Source organism: Mauremys reevesii, linkage group 1 (assembly GCF_016161935.1).
Source record: "Mauremys reevesii isolate NIE-2019 linkage group 1, ASM1616193v1, whole genome shotgun sequence".
Taxonomy (NCBI): Eukaryota; Metazoa; Chordata; order Testudines; family Geoemydidae; genus Mauremys; species Mauremys reevesii.
This window is the reverse complement of record NC_052623.1, coordinates 68,997,420-69,021,716: the sequence shown is the minus strand read 5'-3', so window position 1 is coordinate 69,021,716 and position 24,297 is coordinate 68,997,420. Positions and strand designations below refer to the sequence as shown.

The 24,297-nt window shown below is 41.1% G+C and overlaps 2 long non-coding RNA genes across 4 annotated transcripts in view; one reads left to right on the top strand and one right to left on the bottom strand.

The window, feature by feature from the left end:
• Positions 1-1,707: 1,707 nt before the first annotated feature.
• The window catches only part of LOC120395213, a 59,626-nt gene continuing 37,036 nt past the window's right edge, over positions 1,708-24,297 (top strand). For both annotated transcript variants that reach the window (XR_005592527.1, XR_005592526.1), the window contains exon 1: positions 1,708-1,851. This is a non-coding gene — a long non-coding RNA (uncharacterized LOC120395213). The remainder of the gene's footprint in view (positions 1,852-24,297) is intronic.
• LOC120395212 overlaps positions 14,552-24,297 on the bottom strand; it is a 100,739-nt gene continuing 90,993 nt past the window's right edge. Inside the window, exon 6 of one of the 2 annotated variants that reach the window (XR_005592524.1) lies at positions 14,552-14,601. This is a non-coding gene — a long non-coding RNA (uncharacterized LOC120395212). Of the gene's footprint in view, positions 14,602-14,776; positions 14,819-24,297 lie in introns of those variants that run through there. The other variant, XR_005592525.1, reaches the window with a different exon arrangement.

Genomic DNA, 24,297 nt, shown 5'->3' with positions numbered 1-24,297 from the left:
CCTATGTGCCTTAGTTTTTCCATCTGTGAAAAAGGATTTTGATCCTTGGTAAAGTATTTTAAGATCTTCTTCTGAAAAGCATTATTATATAAGTCAGGGGTCGACAACCTCTGGCACGTGGCTTGCAAGGGTGAGCACCCTGGTGGGCCGGGCCAGTTTGTTTACCTGCCGCATTGGCAGGTTCGGCCGACTGTGGCTCCCACTGTCCGAGGTTCACCGTCCCAGGCCATTGGGGGCGGCGGGAAGTGCCGAGGACCGAGGGATGTGCTGGCCTCGGCTTCCCTTGCGAGTCGCGTGCCAGAGGTTGCTGATCCCTGTGCTAAGAAATAATGTTATTATATTTGGACAATATATGCAGGTTCAGCTTCTTTAACACAAATAGAGTTATAACAAATGATCCTAGTCTATCTGTAGCCCAGCAAATTATATTTTGGATTAAAAGCACTTTCTTCAGTTCATAGTTTTCCTACTGAAACCATAGGTTCAAATATTGCTACATTTACATCTGTGTAATTACCGACGTCATTGGAGTTGCACAGATATAGATGAGGATAAATTCAGCCCAGAGTATGCATAATAGATCCAGGGTACTAGCTGAGATAATAGTCTGTGGTCTGAAATATCGTTACATATTGTATTACTTTGTGCACTTACTGAATACTGTAACTGCAGTTTTTGATGACAACTCTGCTCCATGGGTCAAACCTACCCCATAAACCTGCTTCTTTTTTCCCGACCCTTTCGCACCTTCTGTAAATGGCTGTTCTGTGTAAAATCAGATGCTTTAATAGACTAAGACTGTAGACAGTATACTGTAGTCTGTTAAAAATGCTGGAAGACATATCATTTAATGCATACTTCCATATTCCAGGGTTTAAGTTTTTGATAACAATAACAATGTGTTTAAGGCCTTTATTCATACACAGCGGCCTTCATTCTGTGATCGTGCCAAGTTTACAGCAAAGACCTAAAATCCGGCTTCCTAGCTAGTTACTAAAACTCAATAATCTGTCACTATTCAAGCAGAAGAAGATGCAGTTCTCTAGATTAAATAATATGTGGAGGAAAGCCATTGTAACCATGCAAAATATTATAATTAAATACAATGTCAGCCAACGGTGATAAAGGGATCAGTCCTGACTTATTTCTTATAGCCTAATAGAATATGTTCACAAGCTGTTTGAGAAAATCACTGGAATTTATTTTAGGGTTGTCTCTCTGCAGTGTTTTGTGATACTGTATTCTTCACTTAAATGTATTATATATAAACAACATATTGCACCAAGTTCTGTTCTCATTTACACCAGGGCAAATACAGAGTAACCCAAATACAATAGGGTTACTTCTGCCATTAGTTATACCAATGTAAATCTAGATTAATTCCATTGACTTCAACAATATTACTTTGGATTTACACCAGTGTAAATAAGAACAGGTGATTTTATTTTGTTATATGAACAGTGTAGAAAGTGTGGGAGAACTGCAAGATACTCTGGAAAATATTCTTGGTCTGAGTTCTCAGCAAATTCACAGCAAAAGTGAAATTTCACAACTGTCAGCCAAATGGATGCAAATTTTACTGAGCTTTGTCAGTGGAGCTCTATGATTAGTAAATCTTTATTACTATGTAATAGAGTGACATGTTCTAGAACTTTCCGTAGGAATGCAGGGATCTTCCTCTGAGTTATTCTAACAGTATGTGTCTGAAGCCTCCATGAAGATCCAGCTAGTTGGCCACAAGAGATCGAGTCTTTCAGCTGGGTTTTTTTTTGGTAGAAAACAGACCTTTTGTTAATTTAGAACGAGACTTTCTGCCTAGCAAACGCAAAGGAAAGCTAGCATTAAAATAAGGTGGGTTTGGTTTTGTCAAAAATGCAATGTCAGGTTACACCAAAAATCTTGGTTGATGTACTGCTCAATTCTTGCCTCCTGGTTCTGTTTTGCTTGCTTTCCCAACCAAATTCCTCATCTTAAGTTGTGAACTGTGAAACTGGGTTCACAAACTTTTTCCACTTTATCGAGACAGTATGCCAACATGAACAATCAAAGGAACATGTGAAGGCAATTGCTCACTAAGTGGAATTTGAAGAATGGTTGGAAAAGGGTCACACATTTGGCAAAGATATGCAAACCTGCTGTCAGATGCAGAAGGATATGTGACACAATACTTTGTATCATTTCTCGAATATTTTACTTAGGTGAGAAGTGTTTAGCACACGCCGCTTCCCACAGCCCCCATTGGCCTGGGACGGCAAACCGCAGCCAGTGAAAGCCGCGATCGGCCGAACCTGTCGACGTGGCAGATAAACAAACTGGGTCGGCCCGCCAGGGTGCTTACCCTGGTGAGCCGCGTGCCAGAGGTTGCTGACCTTGAACTATTAAATCAGGTTAAGCATCTTTGTAACACATGAGATGATATCAAAGTCTTCACTCAGTCTTAAACCACAGCATAATAGCTGCAAACAAACATTTCTGAGCTTTTGGTGTTTTGGTTTGGCCGAGATGTGGTATACTATCAAAAATTAACAGTGTGAGCAAATAACTGCAGACTTTAGATCTCGGCATTCAAACGGCTTGTGGTTTACTTGGTAGCCTTTGATACCCTTTATCAGAATTACAGTCTTCTGGGGTCATTACATACAGGGCCAGCTCCAGGCACCAGCGCAGCAAGCAGGTGCTTGGGGCGGCCAACAGAAAGGGGCGGCACATCCGGCTCTTCAGCAGCAATTCGGCGGCGGGTCCCTCAGTCCCTCTTGGAGGGAAGGACCAGCCTTCAAATTGCCGCTGAAGAATGAAGCGGCGGTGGTAGAGCTGCCACCAATCGTGGCTTTTTTTTTTCCGCTGCTTGCAGTGGCAAAAACAATGGGGCCGGCCCTGATTACATGTAAGGAAGCTGCTGCTCACGGGCTGAACCATTAGGTATATACATGTACTTCAAAAAGAAATGACATGAGGGAGGAAAGTAATGCCAAGCAAACTTCCATAAATGGAAGGTCATCCTGAAAAATTTTGAATGCAAGGTTCTCAACCCTTCCTTAGACAAAATATTAACACAGTTGGATGATAGGATGCATAAGTATGATGGAGTCAGAGAAATTTTTGCTCTTTTGATGGGCAAGAAACTGAAAAGTCTCAGCAGGCTGCAAATGAAAGGAGTTTCAGCAACCTAAAAGTAATCAAGATCTATCTAAGAACATCCATCCACAGCTCAGGAAAAGTTAAACAAACTGGTAGCTATTTCTGTAGAGAACTTGGAAGCAAGATGGATAGATTTTGATGAGGTAATTACTGAGATTCAGAGAAGACTAGGAAGGTCTCCTTGTAAAAGTACTTAGTGGGGATTATATTATTTGTTTGTTTTGTGGTGGGGGGTGGGGGGAGATTTCAGTTTTCAAACTGGGCCAGAACATCCTTGGTAAAGTACTGATGGGAACTCCATCTGTTTACAAACTGACAGCCTATAGATTGAAATACAGTGTAACAGTATTTGTAGTGTAGTAACTAGTTGTCTATGGTCTAGGTGCAGCACAAGCTTCCCCAACTACCTCATCAATGTGTATAAATCTTAGACCTGAAAGGACCTGCTCTAGGGCTTAATTTATTCCTGGCAACTATAAAGGTCAACTGTGGAGGTGTTGTTTTTGAGCTGTAGCTACTTGTCTGCTAGGAACTCAGAAGCATTTTCACCTAGGGCATTGAACGGGCATCAGATAGCAACAACTTTCTCACTTCTTTTGTTGTTCTACTTCCTGTCCCTCAACTATCTCCCGTATGATATTTTTATTATTTCCTGCTGCTAGATGAGCTTGAAATACCATGAGAAGAACTCTTCTTGAAGTATTTTGACTCCTTTGATTCCTGTTGAGGCTGCAAACAGCAAATGCATAGCACTGAACTGTGCTTTCTTATCAAAACTAGCCAACTATGTCCCACTTTCCTCCAAGGTGTGGTACAAATCTGGAGGGAAAGATTTGGGTACTCTCACTTCATTCAAATCAACTCATTCATGTCTCCTATTCTGTTGGGGATGAGGGTTCTATATTTCTACAGTTTCTCTCTCTTCTATAGCAATTATTGTCTAGTCTTTTCCCATTCCATGCCCCCTCTTCATTTCTCACAAGCAACTCTTTTCTTCAAGATCCATAGAATCATAGAATCTCAGGGTTGGAAGGGACCTCAGGAGGTCATCTAGTCCAACCCCCTGCTCAAAGCAGGACCAAACCCAACTAAATCATCCCAGCCAGGGCTTTGTCAAGCCTGACCTTAAAAACCTCTAAGGAAGGAGATTCCACCACCTCCCTAGGTAACCCATTCCAGTTCTTCACCACCCTACTAGTGAAAAAGTTTTTCCTAATGTCCAACCTAAACCTCCCACTCTGCAACTTGAGACCATTACTCCTTGTTCTGTCATCTTCTACCACTTAGAACAGTCTAGATCCATCCTCTTTGGAACCCCCTTTCAGGTAGTTGAAAGCAGCTATCAAATCCCCCCTCATTCTTCTCTTCTGCAGACTAAACAATCCCAGTTCCCTCAGCCTCTCCTCATAAGTCATGTGCTCTAGCTCCCTAATCATTTTTGTTGCCCTCCGCTGGACTCTCTCCAATTTATCCACATCCTTCTTGTAGTGTGGGGCCCAAAACTGGACACAGTACTCCAAATGAGGCCTCACCAGTGCTGAGTAGAGGGGAATGATCACATCCCTCGATCTGCTGGAAATGCCCCTACTTATACAACCCAAAATGCCATTAGCCTTCTTGGCAACAAGGGCACACTGTTGACTCATATTCAGCTTTTTGTCCACCATAACCCCTAGGTCCTTTTCTGCAGAACTGCTGCCCAGCCATTCGGTCCCTAGTCTGTAACAGTGCATGGGATTCTTCCGTCCTAAGTGCAGGACTCTGCACTTGTCCTTGTTGAACCTCATCATATTTCTTTTGGCCCAATCCTCTAATTTGTCTAGGTCCCTCTGTATCCTATCCCTACCCTCCAGCGTATCAACCACTCCTCCCAGTTTAGTGTCATCTGCAAACTTGCTAAGGGTGCAGTCCACACCATCCTCCAGATCGTTAATGAAGATATTGAATAAAACCGGCCCCAGCACCGACCCTTGGGGCACTCCACTTGATACCGGCTGCCAACTAGACATGGAACCATTGATCACTACCCGTTGAGCCCGACCATCTAGCCAGTTTTCTATTCACCTCCACCGTCCATTCATCCAGCCCATACTTCTTTAACTTGCTGGCAAGAATACTGTGGGAGACTGTATCAAAAGCTTTGCTAAAGTCCAGAAATAGCACATCCACTGCTTTCCCCTCATCCACAGAGCCGGTTATCTCATCATAGAAGGCAATTAGGTTAGTCAGGCATAACTTGCCCTTGGTGAATCCATGCTGACTGTTCCTGATCACTTTCCCCTCCTTTAAGTGGTTCAGGATTGATTCCTTGAGGACCTGTTCCATGATTTTTCCAGGGACTGAGGTGAGACTGACTGGCCTGTAGTTCCCTGGATCTTCCTTCTTCCCTTTTTTAAAGATGGGCACTACATTAGCTTTTTTCCAGTCGTCCGGGACCTCCCCCGATTGCCATGATTTTTCAAAGATAATGGCCAATGGCTCTGCAATCTCATCGGCCAACTCCTTTAGCACCCTCGGATGCAGTGCATCTGGCCCCATGGACTTGTGCTCGTCCAGCTTTACTAAATAGTCCCGAACTACTTCTTTCTCCACAGAGAGCTGGTCACCTCCTCAACATACCGTGCTGCAGAGTGCAGCTGTCTGGGAGATGACCTTGTCTGTGAAGACAGAGGCAAAAAAAGCATTGAGTACACTAGCTTTCTCCACATCCTCCGTCACTAGGTTCCCTCCCTCATTCAGCAAGGGGCCCACACTTTCCTTGACTTTCTTCCTGTTGCTAACATACCTAAAGAAACCCTTCTTGTTACTCCTAACATCTCTGGCTAGCTGCAACTCCAAGTGTGATTTGGCCTTCCTAATTTCACACCTGCATGCCTGAGCAATACTTTTATACTCCTCCATGGTTATTTGTCCAATCTTCCACTTCTTGTAAGCTGGTTTTCTGTGTTTAAGATGAGCAAGGATTTCACTGTTAAGCCAAGCTGGTCGCTTGCCATATTTACTTTTCTTCCTACACATCGGGATGGTTTGTTCCTGCAACCTCAATAAGGTTTCTTTAAAATACAGCCAGCTTTCCTCGACTCCTTTCCCCATCATGTTATTCTCCCAGGGGACCTTGCCCATCAGTTCCCTGAGGGAGTCAAAGTCTGCTTTTCTGAAGTCCAGGGTCTCTGTTCTACTGCTTTCCTTTTTTCCTTGTGTCAGGATCCTGAACTCGACCATCTCATGGTCACTGCCTCCCAGGTTCCCATCCACTATTGCCTCCTCTATTATTTCTTCCCTGTTTGTGAGCAGCAGGTCAAGAAGAGCTTTTCCCCTAGTTGGTTCCTCCAGCACTTGCACCAGGAAATTGTCCCCTACACTTTCCAGAAACTTCCTGGATTGTCTGTGCACCGCTGTATTGCTCTCCCAGCAGATATCAGGGTGATTAAAGTCACCCATGAGAACCAGGGCCTGCGATCTAGCAACTTCTGTTAGTTGCTGGAAGAAAGCCTCGTCCACCTCATCCCCCTGGTCTGGTGGTCTGTAGCAGACTCCCACCACGACATTACCCTTATTGTTCATACTTCTAAATTTAATCCAGAGACTCTCAGGTTTTTCTGCAGTTTCATACCGGAGCTCTGAGCAGTCATACTGCTCTCTTACATACAACGCAACTCCCCCACCTTTTCTGCCCTGCCTGTCCTTCCTGAGCAGTTTATATCCATCCATGACAGTACTCCAATCATGTGAGTTATCCCACCAAGTCTCTGTTATTCCAATTACATCATAATTCCCTGACTGTGCCAGGACTTCTAGTTCTCCCTGCTTGTTCCCCAGGCTTCTTGCATTTGTGTATAGGCACTTAAGATAACTCGCGGATTGTCCCGCTTTCTCGGTCTGAGACAGGAGTCCTCCCCTCTTGCAGTCTCCTGCTTGTGCTTCCTCCCGGTATCCCACTTCCCCGCTTACCTTGGGGCTTTGGTCTCCTTCCCCTGGTGAACCTAGTTTAAAGCCCTCCTCACTAGGTTAGCCAGCCTGCTTGCAAAGATGCTCTTCCCTCTCTTCGTGAGGTGGATCCCATCTACTCTACTTTCCTCTGCCCATGTCTCCTCCAGGTCACCCTCTCCCTCTGTGTTTCTGCACAACTTACTGTTGTAACTTTGTACCTTGTTCCTTTTCCCATCTTTGTACATTTATTTCCCTTCTTTGCATTCCTGTTTCAGTGTTTTCCACCAGTCAGTCATCCTTTGACATATTCCCACATGTTTACTTAAATCTAAGGATAAATATTTTGTAAGTATAAACCCCATGGCCCCTGAGTTACACTGTTGTTCATGTTGTGGTGCTTTAGATATTTTTTTTTCATCTGGGAGTGATTTGGTTTCTAGTCTCTTTTACTTAGAAATAGTCAAGATAGCTGTAGGCTTTTGGAAGAAAATAAATATGAAGTTCCTTTCAGAGAGGATAAAACAGAGGGGTTCAGTTTTCTGGGTTGTCAGATGAATTAAAAGAAAACAGTAATAACCTTAACTCTTGAATTTTTAAATGACTGTGTGTGATTTTTAGATATGCAGCTCCCATTTCCCATAGTGGTATGTGTAATGATGGTGATAACTTGAGGAAAGGAATGGGTTACAAGTAATGTAATGGTTTGGAATCTTTTCCTCCAGGGTCATGACTTTGATAATATGAGAAGCAACTGGGGAACTGATAATTTATTTGTTCAAGGAATGTCAAGCCAGTCATAGATTTATGTTGTGGGGATAGGTTTTGTGCTGAAGTATTACAGCATTGTACAGTTGTACAGGGAGACTTTGGCAAACCAGTAAAGTGCCTGAAACCACTATGGCTCATTGTTAAAGACAGCCTAGTCAGCAAGCTGTTAAAAGCAAGTCTCAGCTTGACCAAGGCAGGAGGGGAGGCGGATTTAGGGTGCTACCGAAAGGGCAGCTTGACCCCGCATCCTTCCTGATAAGAATTGGGTTGAAGTTGCTGATATATGCATTTTAAAAGAGTAGGATATGCCCCAGGAATGTCTATTGAGGTCTCAAGGCTGCAAGTTCTGGAAAAACCCACACCTGGTTAATCAATAATCAGAAGGAACTTCTTGCTTGAAACTGCTTACTTAACAAGGTGTCTTTAAGGGACATGTCATTCTATTACTAATGTATAAATAAGGGGACTTGTTTGGGGACTCTTTGGGGACTGGTCTCTCCCTCTGGATGCATCTTCTGTTCCCCACCAGCAGACGGGCTGCCACTGTATCACTCGAAAGCCACACTCAGCTTCGGTAATTATCAAAGGTTGGGGGTGTTTTACTAACTTGTTGCGGATGTGTGTAAGTGCTTGAGACTAGTAAAGTTTAGCTTTAAGTGAAAGCACTCTTGTGTTGTCCTGTTCGTGCCAGCCATCTATCGGTAGAACGGCCGTGTCTCCCCTGATTTATTTCCTGACACCTCCTTACACAGAGTAAAGTTACCAAGAGCGTTGGGTTGAAAGAACCCCGGGTAACACAGTAGGTAATGTAATAATAACCAAACTGCTGATTTGCAATCTCACACCCAGTTTCTTGCTGGATCCAGAAAGAAACTGCCCACTGCAGTTTATTTAGACCTTAGCATGTTTTCAGACATGTCTTGGTCTGTGGTACAACTGATAGACCATTATAAATGACCTGGCAAGAGACGGGTATAATTATTTTCCTCATACATCACTACATTGGTTACCTAACATACTCCCTTCCTGTTTCTTCATCACTGATTGCCTTGATTTAGGGAGGATCTACTACAATCTATGGTGCTAATGCAGAAGTGTAGGGAGTGGATGTTATGTTCTGAATCTGACTGTGTCACAGATTTCTTTTAAATCCGTCATGGAAGCTTCATCACACTGAAAATGAATCAAAGGTTTCTCATTCTGAGGACACATTTTATATCTTATAGAGGACTTTTTGCATCTAGGCTGGTTTAATAGTATCCTGTGTCTGGGTCACATATACCACAGAAACTTTGCCATTAACTTCAGTGGAACTAGGACCTCAACCGCATCATCTCTGCTTGAGGGGTTACATGTTTACTTTTCCCATATTTCTCAGGTAGGCATGTTGGAAAATTGCTCATTTTCTGAAGCCTTTCTTGTTGTGTGTCCCATAGCAATACAGTCTCTCATTCCTCTCTCAGATGTGTATTTTAGGCCATTGGGGAAGATAATGAAGAGGTAGGAGCTACAGTGGATGTTTGGATGTATAGGAGTACAGTTCACAGTGGTTAGGAACTACTGTAGTCATTGATTTCCCCTGAGTGGAAGAACTACTCTAGAATAATGTTGCAATGGGCAAAAAAGAAAGAGGAATGGATGAGACATATTTAATTTGTTTTATGTTAATAACTTATATCCAGATTAAGCCTACTTTTAATAAGTTGCCTCCTGAAATTTTTGTATTCAAGATTTTAAGAATTGGATAAATAATTGAGTCAGGTAAGAGAAGTGGAGGGCAAGCATGCAAAATGTTCATCTTGTAGAAGAGGCATATTATTGTGTGTTTTTTCAAGGTTTCTTCTAGATGCTTCGACAATAATTTATCTTAAAATGTTGCAAGTGTTGCATAGGGATTTAGCCACACAATACTCATTAAAGTCATCTATATTATTTGTACATCTTTATTTTGCTTGCAGTGCTGAAGACTAATGCTAACATCAGTAAATTTGTATATTGTATCACTAAAATATGTTGTAGATTTTTTTATAATAAATCTCCTTACCTCCCAAAACTGGTGTTGCAATGAGTTGATGTAATATACAAAATATATGGCCTGTTAGCAAACAAAGGGCCTAATTCTTCACTGCCTTGCATTTTAGGTAAGCATTTGTATCTGGGTAGAGTAATTCTTCAGTGAAGTCTAGTACCACTTCACATCTACTTTGCACAGTGTAAATGACTACACAAAATGTAGAAAGTGGACAAAGATGACCAAATATGTCAGTTTCAACTGCGGATTGAGCTAGTGGTCATAAAGTGAATCTAAAACAATCCTGAACTGATTATTAAAATGAAGTGTCATAAAACAGATCAGTGATTATTCATTAACATATAAAATAATTTCAGGGAGTGATTGGACTCTTTCCATCCATTACAAAAACAAAGTTAAGCAGCTCACAGAAACACACAACTAACTTTCTTTCAGCCTCAATCTGGTTCTCCTTAAAAGTCCACCAGAGTAGCCCATGCAAAAGAGATGCACCTTGCAGTGTGGCCTGAAGGGAAATAAACCTAGGCTATTTCAGATTGAAAGAAAATACTCTCCTGCCAGACCCTTCTTTCTTTAATCAAAGGAATTTCTGTTTGAGTGCTTCTGCCAATCACAGCAGTGTCTGTATGGCACCAGGAGAGAGGTAGGCTGTCAAATAGGAGGCTCCTAGCTCATGTAGGGCTTTACAGATCAAAACCAACACTTTAAATTCAATCCAGAAACCAATGGGTAGCCAGTACAGATCATGGAGAACAAGTGACCTGTTTTGCCACTGAAAGGCACTACTTAATAGGCAGATAGCTGCATTGTGTACCAGCTTACATTCCAGGATTAGTTGAAAGTGTAGCCCCATGTTGCAATAATGCTGTGATTTTAGGCAGATGCCTGCTCAGCAGTTCTCCTCTTTAGCACCATTGTGAAAGTTAGGTCTGTCACACTGTTAGGAGTGGCTCACGACTGTGAGTGCCAACCTCAGCGCAGACTGTCAAACAGAAGGGCAGATACCCCAAACTGGGTGTATGTTCTATAATTAAATTTCACCAACCCTGTAACAAATATGAACTCCTGGATCACTGTAACAGGCTTACCGTGGAGTCAGATGGTCCCCTCGGGCACACCAGTGTATCTTGCCACCCAGGCAAACTGGAATATGTGATTAATGGACACTTATACCAAAGATCACAAAATATTCAGGTTGCTCACTGTCCCAAGAGACCACTTACCCCATATGAATTTGTAGCTTAGATCTCATACCAAAGACTACACTGGTAGCCAAACCTGTAATAAACTAACAAAAGGTATATTAACTAGGAAAAAGAAATGAGAATTATTTATAGGTTAAAGCAAACAGGGATATACATACACAAATGAGTTTCAGTCTGTGACTCAAAGGTGACAGAGTTGTAGTAATATATCCATTTAAAAATTTATTTCAGTGTTAACCCAGGCCAACTAGCATGGGGATCTCTTTGATTATGTTTAGGAATCTTTGCCCCTCATAGTTCAGACAACATGAAAGCAATTCAGTTTCTCCTTGTCAGGGATTTTTATCCCCTCTATTCCAGAGTGTAAATTTGATCTGAGGGGCAGGAGGATAGCTCAGTAGTTTAAGTATTAGCTTGCTAAACCCCACGTTGTGAGTTCAATCCTTAAGGGGACCATTTAGGGGTCTGGGGAGTGGTCCTGCTTTGAGCAGCAGCATGGACTAGATGACCTCCTAAGGTCCCTTCTAACCCTGATACCCTATGATAAGTGCAATCAATATATGCAGCAACTTACAAGCATCTTCTAAAGACTAAGCACATTCTTATCAATTTAACATGTAATATCTATTTTGATAATTCTAAACCACAGGTAACAAGATGGGTTTCCAGCTATGCATTTGTAAGTGTTCAGTTAAGCCTGGGACCTCACCATGATATAGCACCAGGTCTTCCAGCATCACAAGGTCTTTTATTAAAACACCTAGCCTGGGTTTAGGTGTTTAATTTCAGGCATCCTGTGATTTGTTATGCAACCCACACTCCTATGAAGCTATTGAAAAATAACTCTAAAGCAAACAACATTAATCAAAGTTTATCTCCAAACTGTGTATAGCCTGCCAAAATCAAGGCTGTCTCAATCTGGATGTCGAACCATCCTCAGTTTCAGTCTCCAAGTTGAGATATATTTTAGGTTTTAGCGAGCTGCACTCAATTTGCAAGATAAGCTTTTTGTTTGATGTTGTTTGCTTAGGGTTATTGGGCATAATTCTCCTCCCACTAACAGAGACAAAGGAGAATCAGGCCTATTTATTGCTTCATTATCTTACATAGGGACCATAGTTGTGCATGGTGCTTTACAGAATATATGGCCAAATTTTTCAAATGTTGATGCCTAAAGTTAGGCACCTTAAATTCATCTTTCTTTTTTGCTTGATATGAAATATCAGACATTCTTACTAGTTCTTCCTTGATCAATTCCCCTTTTCTTTCTGTGGTAGCAGCTTCAATACTTGTCTAAAAAGTTCTATGCACAGTATATCACAAATCACTTGATCATATCACTTCTGTATGTAAATCAGAAATGTATGTACAGGAAGCCTTCCCTAGGGAATGCAAACATTTATTTGAGTGTCTTACGGCTGCACTCTGTTCTTGAGGCAGGGGTTAAAGGCATTAGTTTTTTTCCAGATCTATTCTTAAATAAGTCAGACAAACAACTTACCTTACCAAACACCATGGGGAATGAACATAAGGAATCAGAAGTACTTTACTACTTTGTATGCATGACTCTGGCTGGTGGCAAAAATCAATTTGCCTATTTAAAAAGGCCCTTGTGGGGATAGAAGAATGCAGACCTCTAATGGATTACTGTCTTGTGTGTCTTTGTCTGATGACAAACAGAACTAGAATTGATAATGGAGAACTATGCTCATCAGCTAAAATGATTCATATGTTCTGACTTTTTCCCCACCTTGCTTGAAATACTGTGGGGCTGTTTTTCTAACACACATATACAAGGGTGTATCTAATTTACTAGAATTGCATGCACATCTGATATTTATACGCCCAAATGACCACTGGTATCTAACTGGCCGTTTATATGTCTGAATATCCTATTGCAAATTAGGCACCCAAATATATGCTGTGAATACACATACATTTCTGAAAATTGAGCCATACATACTCTAATGAGAATGTTCAAACAGAGGTGTCATTCTATGATTAAGCAAATTATTAAAGAGAAGTCATGGCATGGAGACTAGCATACATTTTATGATTGGAGAGATGGCATTTTCCAGCAAATAGAGCACAGCAGTGAGACCCAAGAAACCAAGGCTTTTATTCCAAACTCTGACACTGACCTGCTATGTAACCTTGGGGAAAGTCCCTTTCACCTTTGTGCCTGTTTCTCCTCCAGTCTTGCTTGCTCAGATATTAATAGCAGTGAAGCCATGGCAGTATGGTCAGCAGGATGGACTGGCAGCCTGAGGAAGCACTGAGGGTTCTGAGTGGGATTGTACAGCCTTCACTACTGCAGCTTCTGATATTGGTACCAGAGCTAGCTAGATCAAAACTAGCATGGGTATGTCTGGACGTGGTGCAATCACAACTATGATTGCAGTGTAAACATATCCTTACTATGCATTTGCCAAATGGGGCTTTGATCTCAGCTGGGGCCTCCAGGAACCACTGTTAAAGAAATAATAAAATAGATCATCATCTCTCTGATAATTTGCTTTTTCCAAATTTCAGTGAAACTACACCAACGTATACACATTTAGGATCTGGCACAGCTTTAAAACGTTTAATATTTTACACATATAAATAATACTGTGAATTATTAGTCAAATGGTACGTCACTGAAATTAACCACACTGAAGTTTCTGACATACTAAATGACTTAGAAAATCAAATGCTCCAGAAGATGAAAAATGTTTTATACTAGAACTTGTAAAAAAAGCCATATATCAAAGGTTGTATTATAATTATTATTAGTATTTAATGTGTAAGTTTTGATGGATTTTTTAGGTATTCTGAGTAAATGAAAACCAAAACATATTTTGTCACTTGAAAGGAGGAGGTGTGAAGAAAGGAACGGAAAGAGAAAAAGCCAAAGCAATTTTTGAAAACTAAACACTTCAATTTTTTTTTTTGAAAAAACAAAATTTCACACAAAATGAAAACTTTCATCAAAATTTTTGTTTCAGATTAAAAGCCTTTTTTACATTAAAAAAAGTTTTGACAAAAAAATTAACTACTTCTTTTTAATCCCAAAGTGCAACATGAATAAATTTAACAGGAGAAAAAATATTCATGGGCTATTTCATATCAGGAATAAGACAGTCCCGGTGGTTAATTTATTTTTTGTTGCAATGGGAGGAAGAAGAAGGCCTCAGTCCACACCAAGCTATTATTGTGTACAATTGCACTCTGGGTTGTGCAAGCATTCAATTAGAAAAATAGTTTTGTCCCCGTCCTCCGGCAGAGAAACCAGGGATCCACTGCTGGCTCCTTTCACAACACTAGGCAATTTTCCTAATGTGAACAGACTTATTTTAAAGCTGTGTGAGGAAGAGACTGCTCAATTCTAAATGTTACCATGTGAATGTTACATTTTCCATATACGTGGAATAGTTTATTTTGAATCTGAATAGGTTATTTTAAAATAAGCTAAAACAAGAAAGAACAGAAGTTAAAGTCTCCATCACACAGTACAGTACCCATCACTTCTGTCTAGCTGAGATGAATCTGAAAGGAACACAAAGAAGCAGCTACCATCAGCAGACATGTACACATGTAAAGATGCAGTACAGATGCAGTTCTATAAAGGTAAAAGCATTGGGATTAGAGGTGGGGATTAGCAGTAGCCTAGGTTGTTATAGTTCATGTATTAAGTTAATACACTCACCTTCAACACATAATCGTATTTTACCATTATATCCAAACTTATTCTGTTGGTAACTTTCTGAAAAAAAATGTCCCAGTGTAAGGGTGAGTGGTCATCCCTCCCTGTCAATCTCTGAGGGAAGCCATGCCTCCTTGTAGTCACACACTTGTAAAGGTGATCTCAGCAGGGGGAATTAGCTGTTCCTAGCGTTCAGGCCCTCAGGCCAGATTGAGCAGTAAAACAGTCCATGATCCCCAGGCCCTCATTCAGGCTGGGGCAGCAAATAGAAGGCTCTGGCCTGCAATCAGCTCAGAGCAACAAAGTCTATAAGCCCTTATCAGGGCAGGGGAGCAAGCAGTTCAGGGGCTCTGGCAGAGGTGAGCACCAACACAGTCTAGGGGCTCAGGCAGGGGTGAGTGCCAACATAGTCTAGCGTCCTAGCTAGGCGTATAATAGACTAACACAGGCCTCTTGGCCTAAAGGTGGGGAGGCTTCCACCCCAAGGGTGGGATGACTTGGGGTATGGGGACGCAGGCCCACCTGACTCCACCGCATCACAGCCCAGGACCCTAAATGTGGTGGAGTGGTCCAGCAATGGGTCAGCAGGGATCTGCCTGCAACACATTGACCTAGTATCAGGCCAACACTCAACCAGACAGTCTCTAGTTTCCCTGGGCTACTTCCTACGTCCCTGGAGTTTGGTACCTCCATGTTGTAGTTGTCCTCCATCTCCCCAGGCAAGCTGGCCAGCAGCAGCCCCTGCAGCTCATCAGTGTCTCAGTCAGCCGGAGGCACTGGGAGCTCCAGCCAGTCCTCAGGCAGCCTCCTTGGCAGTTACTCAGCATTTTGGTCAGCCAGTGTCCCAGTACCTTGGGGTCCTCTTCGGGCTCCAGCTGCTACCAGAATGTGTTTGTCTCCCTTGGTGGCTCCATCCCAACTGAGCTGCAGGACCAACCTTTTATACTTCCTCTTCTTTTCCCGCACCTCTGCTTCTGGAGCGCAAGGTGTGGCCTTTCTGACTCTGCCCAGCAGGCAGTGGGTTGTGGTCCCTCCCTGTCAATCTCTGAGGGAGGCCACATCTCCATGCTACACCTGGGAGCTGAATATTGCTCCCAGATCCAGGGTGATATTGGGAGAAAATCAAACTGAGATATGGCTGGAAACAAAAATACACAGGGTCTGATTCTCCAATACCTTGAATCTTGTGTATTTATGTACACATTTGCAAACTGGACCTAAAACTTTACTAAGTCAGTATAGGAGCATTTAACAAGCACTTGGCATTCACTTTGCACAGGTATAAGTGGCTATACCATGTGCAAGGCAATGAGATCAGTCATAATGTCTAAACTTTGCACAGTCTTTATTGGGAATTAAGACGTTGTTAGATTTGGGGAGCAAATGAAAAAAATAAATAACAGCATTCTAAATGACAAATTCACTTCTTAGCACACTCAGCCGGTGCCTGTTTAACTGGCATCTTTTGAGACCTCAGAATGCCCCATGGCACAGCCTAGCCTAGCAGGACTACAGGCTTCTGCTGGGAAAACCTACACTACAGAGATGAGTCGTAAATGTGTCTCTGAAACACACACAGAAAATCCTGCAAAAGATCTAAATAAGGTCTCAATTTTGTAAACATTTACTACTAAACATAATGTTTTATTATTGTTGGTGATCCCTCGGGGTTGAGAATGATCTCTTCCACATGTTTTAATTTTTATTGGTTCTTTCGTGACTGAGGAGTCCAATACTTGAGCCACAAACTCATTTATGACCTGACTCTAAAAGAATTATTCATGACAGCAGGAACTATGCTTAGTCATAAGCATCCATCCATACGTTTCTATACTAGTTACAACAACTTTAAGGCCACAGTGGTGTAAAGTAGTGATTATCAAACTTTAGCAATCTGATGACCCCCATTTTGATTTAAACTTTTTAACGGACCCCCAAGTCCCTCACTCAGCCGCAGGCCCCACCCCACTACACCCCTTCCCCCACTTCCCCTCCTCTTCCCCTCCTCTTCCCTGCCTCTTTCAGCCCCCACCCTGGAGTGCACCCCTGCTCATCCCCCTCCCTCCCAGCACCCTCCTGCATGCCAGAGAACAGCTGTTCCGCAGCATGAAGGAGGCACTGGGAGGGAGGAGGAGAGTTGATCACTGGAGCCACTGGCCTCCGACACGATTCAACCCCCTCCCCTGAGCATGCCCTGTTCGGTCGATTGCAGCTCCCACTGGCCACAGTTCACCTGGGGGAAGCTCCCATTGGCATGGAACAGTGAACCACAGTGCGACGGCCGAACTTGCGGACACTGCAGTTAAACAAACTGTCCTGCCCTGCCAGCAGATTTTCCTGATGGGCTGCATGCCAAAGGTTGCCGATCCCTGTCATAGAAGCACCTACACATCTGGGACTTTAGGAGGTGTTTAGAATCTCTGAAATTCAGCTCTTTTAGGCCACAATTCAGAAAAACCACCTTGTTCAGGAAAGCAGTTAAGCACATGTTTTGCTTTCTGCATGTGCTTAAGCCCTATTGAAGCAGTTAAGAACATATTCATCAAAAAATTATCAAACACATAGATAAACATGATATGTTGGGAGATAGTCAACATGGCTTTTGTAAGGGAAATCATGTCTCATCTATCTATTGGAATTCTTTAGGGGGTAAACAAGCATGTAGACATGGGTGACCTAGTTGATATGGTATACTTGGACTTTAAGAAAGCCTTTGGCAAGGTTCCTTACCAAAGGTTCTTAAGCAGAATAAGCTCTCTTGGGATAAGAGGAAAGATCCTCTCATGGATCAGTAACTAATTAAGAGATAGGAAACAAAGAGTAGGAATAAATGGTCAGATTTCACATTGGAGAGAGGTACATAGCAGGGTCCCCCAAGGATCTGTCCTGGGAGAAGTGCTGTTCAACATATTCATAAATTATCTGGGGAAAGGGGTAAACAGTGAGATGGCAAAATTTGAAGACAATACAAATTATTCAAGATAGTTAAGTTCAAAGATGACTGTGAAGAGTTACAAAGGAATCACACCAGATGGGTGTGGCTGACAAAATGTCAGATTAAATTCAATTATGATTAATGCAAAATAATGCACATTGGAAAAAATAACCTAACTATACATGCAAAACGATGGGGTCTAAATTAGCTATAACAACTCAAGAAAGACCTTGGAGTCATCGTGGATAATTCTCTGAAAACATCTGCTCAAAGTGCAGCAGCTGTCAGAAAAGCTAACAGAATGTTAAGAATCATTAAGAAAAGGATAGATAATAAAACAGAAAATATAATAATGCCACTATATAAATCCACAGCACTCCCATACTTGAACATGGTGTACAGTTCTAGAAACCCATCTCAAAAAGAAACCATAAGAATAGGAAAAGGTGCAGAGAAAGATAACAAAAATGATTAGGGAACATCCTCCATATGAGAAGAGATTACAAAGACTGGGACTGTTCAGTTTTGAATAGAGATGACTAAGGGAGATATGATATAGATCTATAAAACCATGAATGGTATGGAGAAAAAGTGTTATTTATCCCTTCACTTAACACAAAACTAGCTTCATTGATGAAATTAACAGGCAGCTGGTTTAAAACAAGGGTTGCAAGTGCTTTGGAATATAGGATTAAAATTCAAAATGATATGGACTAACTGGAGAAATGGTCTGAAGGAAATAGGATGAAATTCAATAAGGACAAATGCAAAGTACTCCACTTAGGAAGAAACAATCAGTTGTACATATACAAAATAGGAAATGACTGCCTAGAAAGGAGTACTGCAGAAAGAGATCTGGAGGTCATAGTGGACCACAAGCTAAATATGGGTCAACAGTGTAACACTGTTGCAAAAAAAGCAAACATAATTCTGGGATGTATTAGCAGGAGTATTGTAAGCAAGACACAAGAAGTAATTCTTCCACTCTATTCCACTCCGATTAGGCCTCATTTGGAGTATTGTGTCCAGTTCTGGGCACCACATTTCAGGAAAGATGTGGAAAATTGGAGAAAGTCCAGAGAAGAACAACAAAAATTATTAAAGGTCTAGAAAAAACCTCTGAAGGAAGATTGAAAAAATTGGGTGTGTTTAGTCTGGAGAAGAGAAGACTGAGGGGGGACATGATAACAGTTTTCAAGTACATTAAAGGTTGTTACAAGGAAGAGGGAGAAAAAATGTTGTTCTTAACCTCTGTAGATAGGACAAGAAGCAATGGGCTTAAACTGCAGCAAGGGCGGTTTAGGTTGGACATTAGGAAAAACTTCCTAACTGTCAGAGTGATTAAGCACTGGAATAAATTGCCTAGGGAGGCTGTGGAATTTCCATCATTGGGGATTTTTAAGAGCAGTTTAGACAAACACCTGTCAGGGATGTTCTAGATAATGCTTAGTCCTGCCTTGAGTGCAGGGGAATGGACTAGATGACCTCTCGAGGTCCCTTCCAGTTCTATGATTCTATGATTCTATAAGGAAGTACTTCTTTACACAAGGCACAGTCAACCTGTAGAACTCATTGCCAGGGGATACTGTGAAGGCCAAAAGTATAACTGGGTTAAAAAAAGGATTTAGATAAGTTCAAGGAAGATAGATCCATCAATGGCTATTAGCCAAGATGGTCAGGGACCTCGAGAGGTCATCTAGTCCATTCCCCTGCACTCAAGGCAGGACTAAGTATTATCTAGAACATCCCTGACAGGTGTTTGTCTAAACTGCTCTTAAAAATGTCCCTAAACCACTGATGACCAGAAGCATTTGGCACTGGCCATTGTCACAGACAGGATACTGGACTACATGGACCATTGGTCTGACCCAGTGTGGCTGTTCTTATGTGTTTAAATGCTTTCCTAAATAAGGATGGTCTTAAGCACCTGCTTAGGGCTTTCCCACAGCAGAATCTGTTTTAGCTATCTAAATATGAATTTAAGACTACAATCTGGCCCATCTAATTTAACTGTGATGTAAGTATAATCCCATTTTGAGGAAGTTTTGGCTAAAAACTAACAAAAACTTCATATGCATTTGGTTACTGTAGTTTTCAGTAAAGTTCTGCACAGCTATAAGGACTGGTTGACTCTTCTGAGTTAGAATGATCTCATTTGAGACAAGATTTTGGCACACTTTATCCCTTATTTGTGAACTGTATTCCTTTGAAGAGCTGATGCTGAGCCTTTACCAAACTTTTAATCCAAATTTAAAACATCATTTTTTGAACTGGCTTTTTATTGATTTGCTCCAATTGCTATGTTCACATGCAGAGTATTATAAGACTGACTGACATAATTAATGTTCAGATGTACAGTGTCCATTCCAGGCAAAATCAGTTTGATGTCTTTTGTCCTAAAGGTATCTTAAGTTTTACTTCAAAATGTTAGTTAAGCTAAAGAAACTCTCTGTTCCTTCTAAGCGCAGTAACATTTTAAGTTAGTAATAGATTTTTCCTTCGACTTCTCACTGATTTTAAATTTTGATAGATGTCAGCTCTTCCTTTAATATTTCTTAAACTTAATATAAAATACCCTTGCATGAGTATTTCCATTTATTCTTTGATGCTGGACATGTCAATATTTAAATACCGTTGATGAAGAGAAAGTTAATTAATGGTAAGAATTTCTAGAATCCTCCTCTCGGGGTGAAATTCTGAGCCCCATTCAAGTCAATGACACAATTCACGTTGATTTCAATGGGGGAAGGATCTCACAAAAGGAGTTAAAAGTGGGATGTATACATTTTCTGCACAATTTTATAAACAATGCATTCCATGCATTGTCCTAAAAAAGCCCATAAAAACGGCAATAGTGGGTCAGACCAATAGTCCATCTAGCTCAGTATCCTTATCTTCTGACAGTGGCCAATGCCAGGTGCTTCAGAGGGAATGAACAGAACAGGTAATCCTCAAGTGATACATCCCCTGTCATCCATTCCCAGCTTCTGGCAAAGAGAGGTTAGGGACCCTTCAGGGAATGGTTTTGCATCTGTGCCCATCCTGGCTAATAGCCATTGATGGACCCATCCTCCATGAACTTTAGTTCTTTTTTGCACCCTGTTTTAGTTATGGGCTTCACAGCATCCTCTGACAAAGAGTTCCACAGGTTGAGTGTGCATTGTGTGAAGAAACCTTGTACCTATTAATTTCATTTGATGACCCCTAGTTCTTATGTTATGAGAAGGAATAAATAACACTTCCTTATTTACTTTCTCCATACCCATTATGATTTGTAGACCTCTATCATATCCTCACTTAGTTGTCTCTTTTCTAAGCTGAACAGTCCCAGTCTTTTCAATCTCTCCTCATATGGAAACTGTTCCATATCCCTAACAATTTTTGTTGCTTTTTTCTGTATTTTTTCCAATTTCAATATATCTTTTTTGAGATAGGTGACCAGTTCTGACAGGTTGGAAGTGTGAGTGAAACACTGTTTACAGCTGATGATTCTGGAAAAAGTTCAAGAAGACAGAACATTACCACTAAATGAGACTTTAAGTATGGAATTAGGTCATGTTAGCTAGCTTGATCTAACAAACACCATACTTGCCTATCTTGACTAGGATTTTAAAAGACATGCGTTGGCTAGAACTGGATCAAGCTAGCTAACATGATCCAACAATACATTTTTAAATCTTAGTTTAAGTAAAGCCTGAGGGGGACAGGTTGAGCTGAACTTTATCTTATTGTTAATTCCTTTCTTTACTTCAGAAAAGTGGTGATTTTTGATTCTACCCAACCCTGGCCTTTGTATTAGATCAGGTTGGGTAAGACACCTGCTCACAACCTAGTTCTATGTCCCAGGGTTTTGCCATTCCCCAGGCTCTTTGGGAACTGTGACAGAATCAAGTATTACCTTAGAAGCACAATGGAGAGTCTTCTATTGAATTCTGCCCTTAAAAGCCTTAAGTACTTCTAGGGGCAGAATTTGGCCAGAAGTGTTACTTGTTAGCTTCTGAATTTCCAATGAACTACTATAATTTCACTTGAAATAAACTAAGCAAGTTTGGTAGCACTACATTTTGATAAAAAATGCTGTTTGAAAAAAATATGTATTATGCCCTAGTCACACTGTCACTTTATATTAACTTGCTTATCCATTTCACCTATATACTATCCGCTGTATTCATTCATTTTTAACCAACTTATCTTTTTTCACCCTGGAAATGGATTTTAAAGAGGCAGGAGTGTCCATAGGAATCAGATAGAGAGTTATTACATTGGTAATTAAAGACAGCTTGAACTCTTAGTAACTTGATGAAAGGCTATTTCTACATTCATGTTCTTACTGTAAATAATGATGATGAGGCAATGAACTTTTACACAGCTTTTCACTCTTGGATCTCAGTGCTTTGGAAAGGCAAATAAGCAACTCACTATCACCAAGCACACTGGGGTCCGGGTCCACAACTAGAGCTTCTGTGGTTCTACAATAATACAAATAACAAATGACATATTTTTCTGATGCTGTGGTTGTGCATTAAGAATTAAACCTAAGGCTCCTACAGTTCTGGGCATAGCAAAGAAACTTAGCTATTAAGAATTACAATATACATAAAATTCAGATATGTTTAAATTGTTCCACTGAAATAATATTTAAGTTGTGATTACGTTAATAACCAGTTATGAAAGAGTTATGCAATATGTATCCTCCCTCCCATTAGGATAGAGAAAAATGAATTAATTAGGAAGCTTTGATAATTATGGCCAAGTTTCTTTCTTTCCACTGGGCACAACAGGTGACTGGGATGAGGATGGACCTGAAGCCTGTTACGGGAACTTGATCCTCTGGCTAGTCCTGCACTGTCCCCAGTCCTTGTTAGGGCAAGCTACGAGTTGCTTTAAACGTTGACAGATGGTATCAGTCCCCAAAGAACCTTCACCAGCTGGGCATAGACAGAGCACAGAACTCTCTAACCACACCCCTCCTCATCCCTCAAAACCTACTACAATGGGACTGCAGGGGGTGGCATCAGAGGCAAAGGGAGTGGAGGAGGGGAGACTCTGGTCTATGGGATGCAGACATCAGAGAGATGCAAAGTTCACTGTGTGAATTTAGCATCCAGGTGGGGCTATAAAGCCAGAATCACTTGCAGTTTTGAGCTACACAACGCCCAGATGATTGCTGATTTCCACTGTGTAGCTGGGTAATTTATTCAGATTAGCCTTCTTTCTGGGTTGGACTCCCTAAAAAAATTATCCCTCTGCCATGTCATTTGTCCACCTGCTGTGAAAGTAAGGGAGCACTCTGTTCGGAGTCATTGCTGAATCTAGTGTGCCAGGGAAGATACTACAATCTGCATGGATTCAAGGAAGCCAGCCCCATATCTTTTTGTAAATAAAAGCAAGTAGTTTACACAAGTAGTTTGCCTTGTTATACTATCAAAATGGGATTTACATTTTTTTCTAACAAATTCTAGATTAAGCCAATGATTACTTGTGAACATTTATCAAAATCAGGTGATATTATCAGTGACATTTCTAGCTCTTTTTTTCTTAGCTCTAACACAGTTTTATAATTAGTAATAATTATATATCCTACTCTTGTGAGTAATTATTTTAAATCTAGTTTTATAAATGTCCCTTTAAAGGGAAAATAAGGAGAAAAATAATATATCATCCTTGTGTCTTGTTCTCACTGGCCACAGAAATAGGATTTTTTTCCTTCTGTCTATGTACTTCTGTGACACTCATCATCATAGTATCTGAGAATCTCACAATTTCTAATTAATATAAATAGAGAAAGCAACACCTTTCGAAGGTAGGGCACTACTATTATCCCCATTCTAAAGATGGGGATCTGAAGCATAGAGAGACTAGATAACATGTCTAAAGTCATCCAGGGAGTACATGGTAGAGCAGGGACAGGAACTCAGCTCTCATGTCCTAGAACAACACCCTATCCACTGGACCACCATTCTTTTCCAGAGTAGGCTTCCACTAAGATCATCCTTCCTATAGACTGACCTCACACTTGGTAAGGTTTAGGCTGACCTCACAGCTGGTAAGGCAACTCCCAACCTGTCATGTATTTATACCTGCTCCTCTATTTTCCACTCCATGCAGCTGATGAAGTGGGTTCTAGCTCACAAAAGCTTATGCCCAAATAAATTTGTTAGTCTCTAAGGTGCCACAGGGACTCCTCACTGTTCTTCCTTTTCAAGACATTCCTGGTATGCTTGTAGTTTGGAAGAGATGACTCTTTTATTTAGTGATGACAAAATATATTACATGCTACTTCTTTCACCCTCAATGAGGTGGTTTTCAATAAAGAATTACTCTACAGAACTCATTAAAGTCCCTCTTGAGAAAATCTATCATGACATCAAGCATATTCAAAACAGTATTCTGTGATTTCCTTTCTTTTTTTAAAGATGCTCCACTTTCTCCTTTTTCCTAGTTAGATTGCTGGTGATTTGTAATTAATTTGTTTTCATTCAGCTGAGGGCTTTGGACATGCAGACAATTTTTTTTTCATTGCTCTTGGTCCTTGGTGACCTTCACTATCACAGAGTGCACAAGAGTCACTGAATTTCTAAGTAAACCAAATACACGAGTTGGA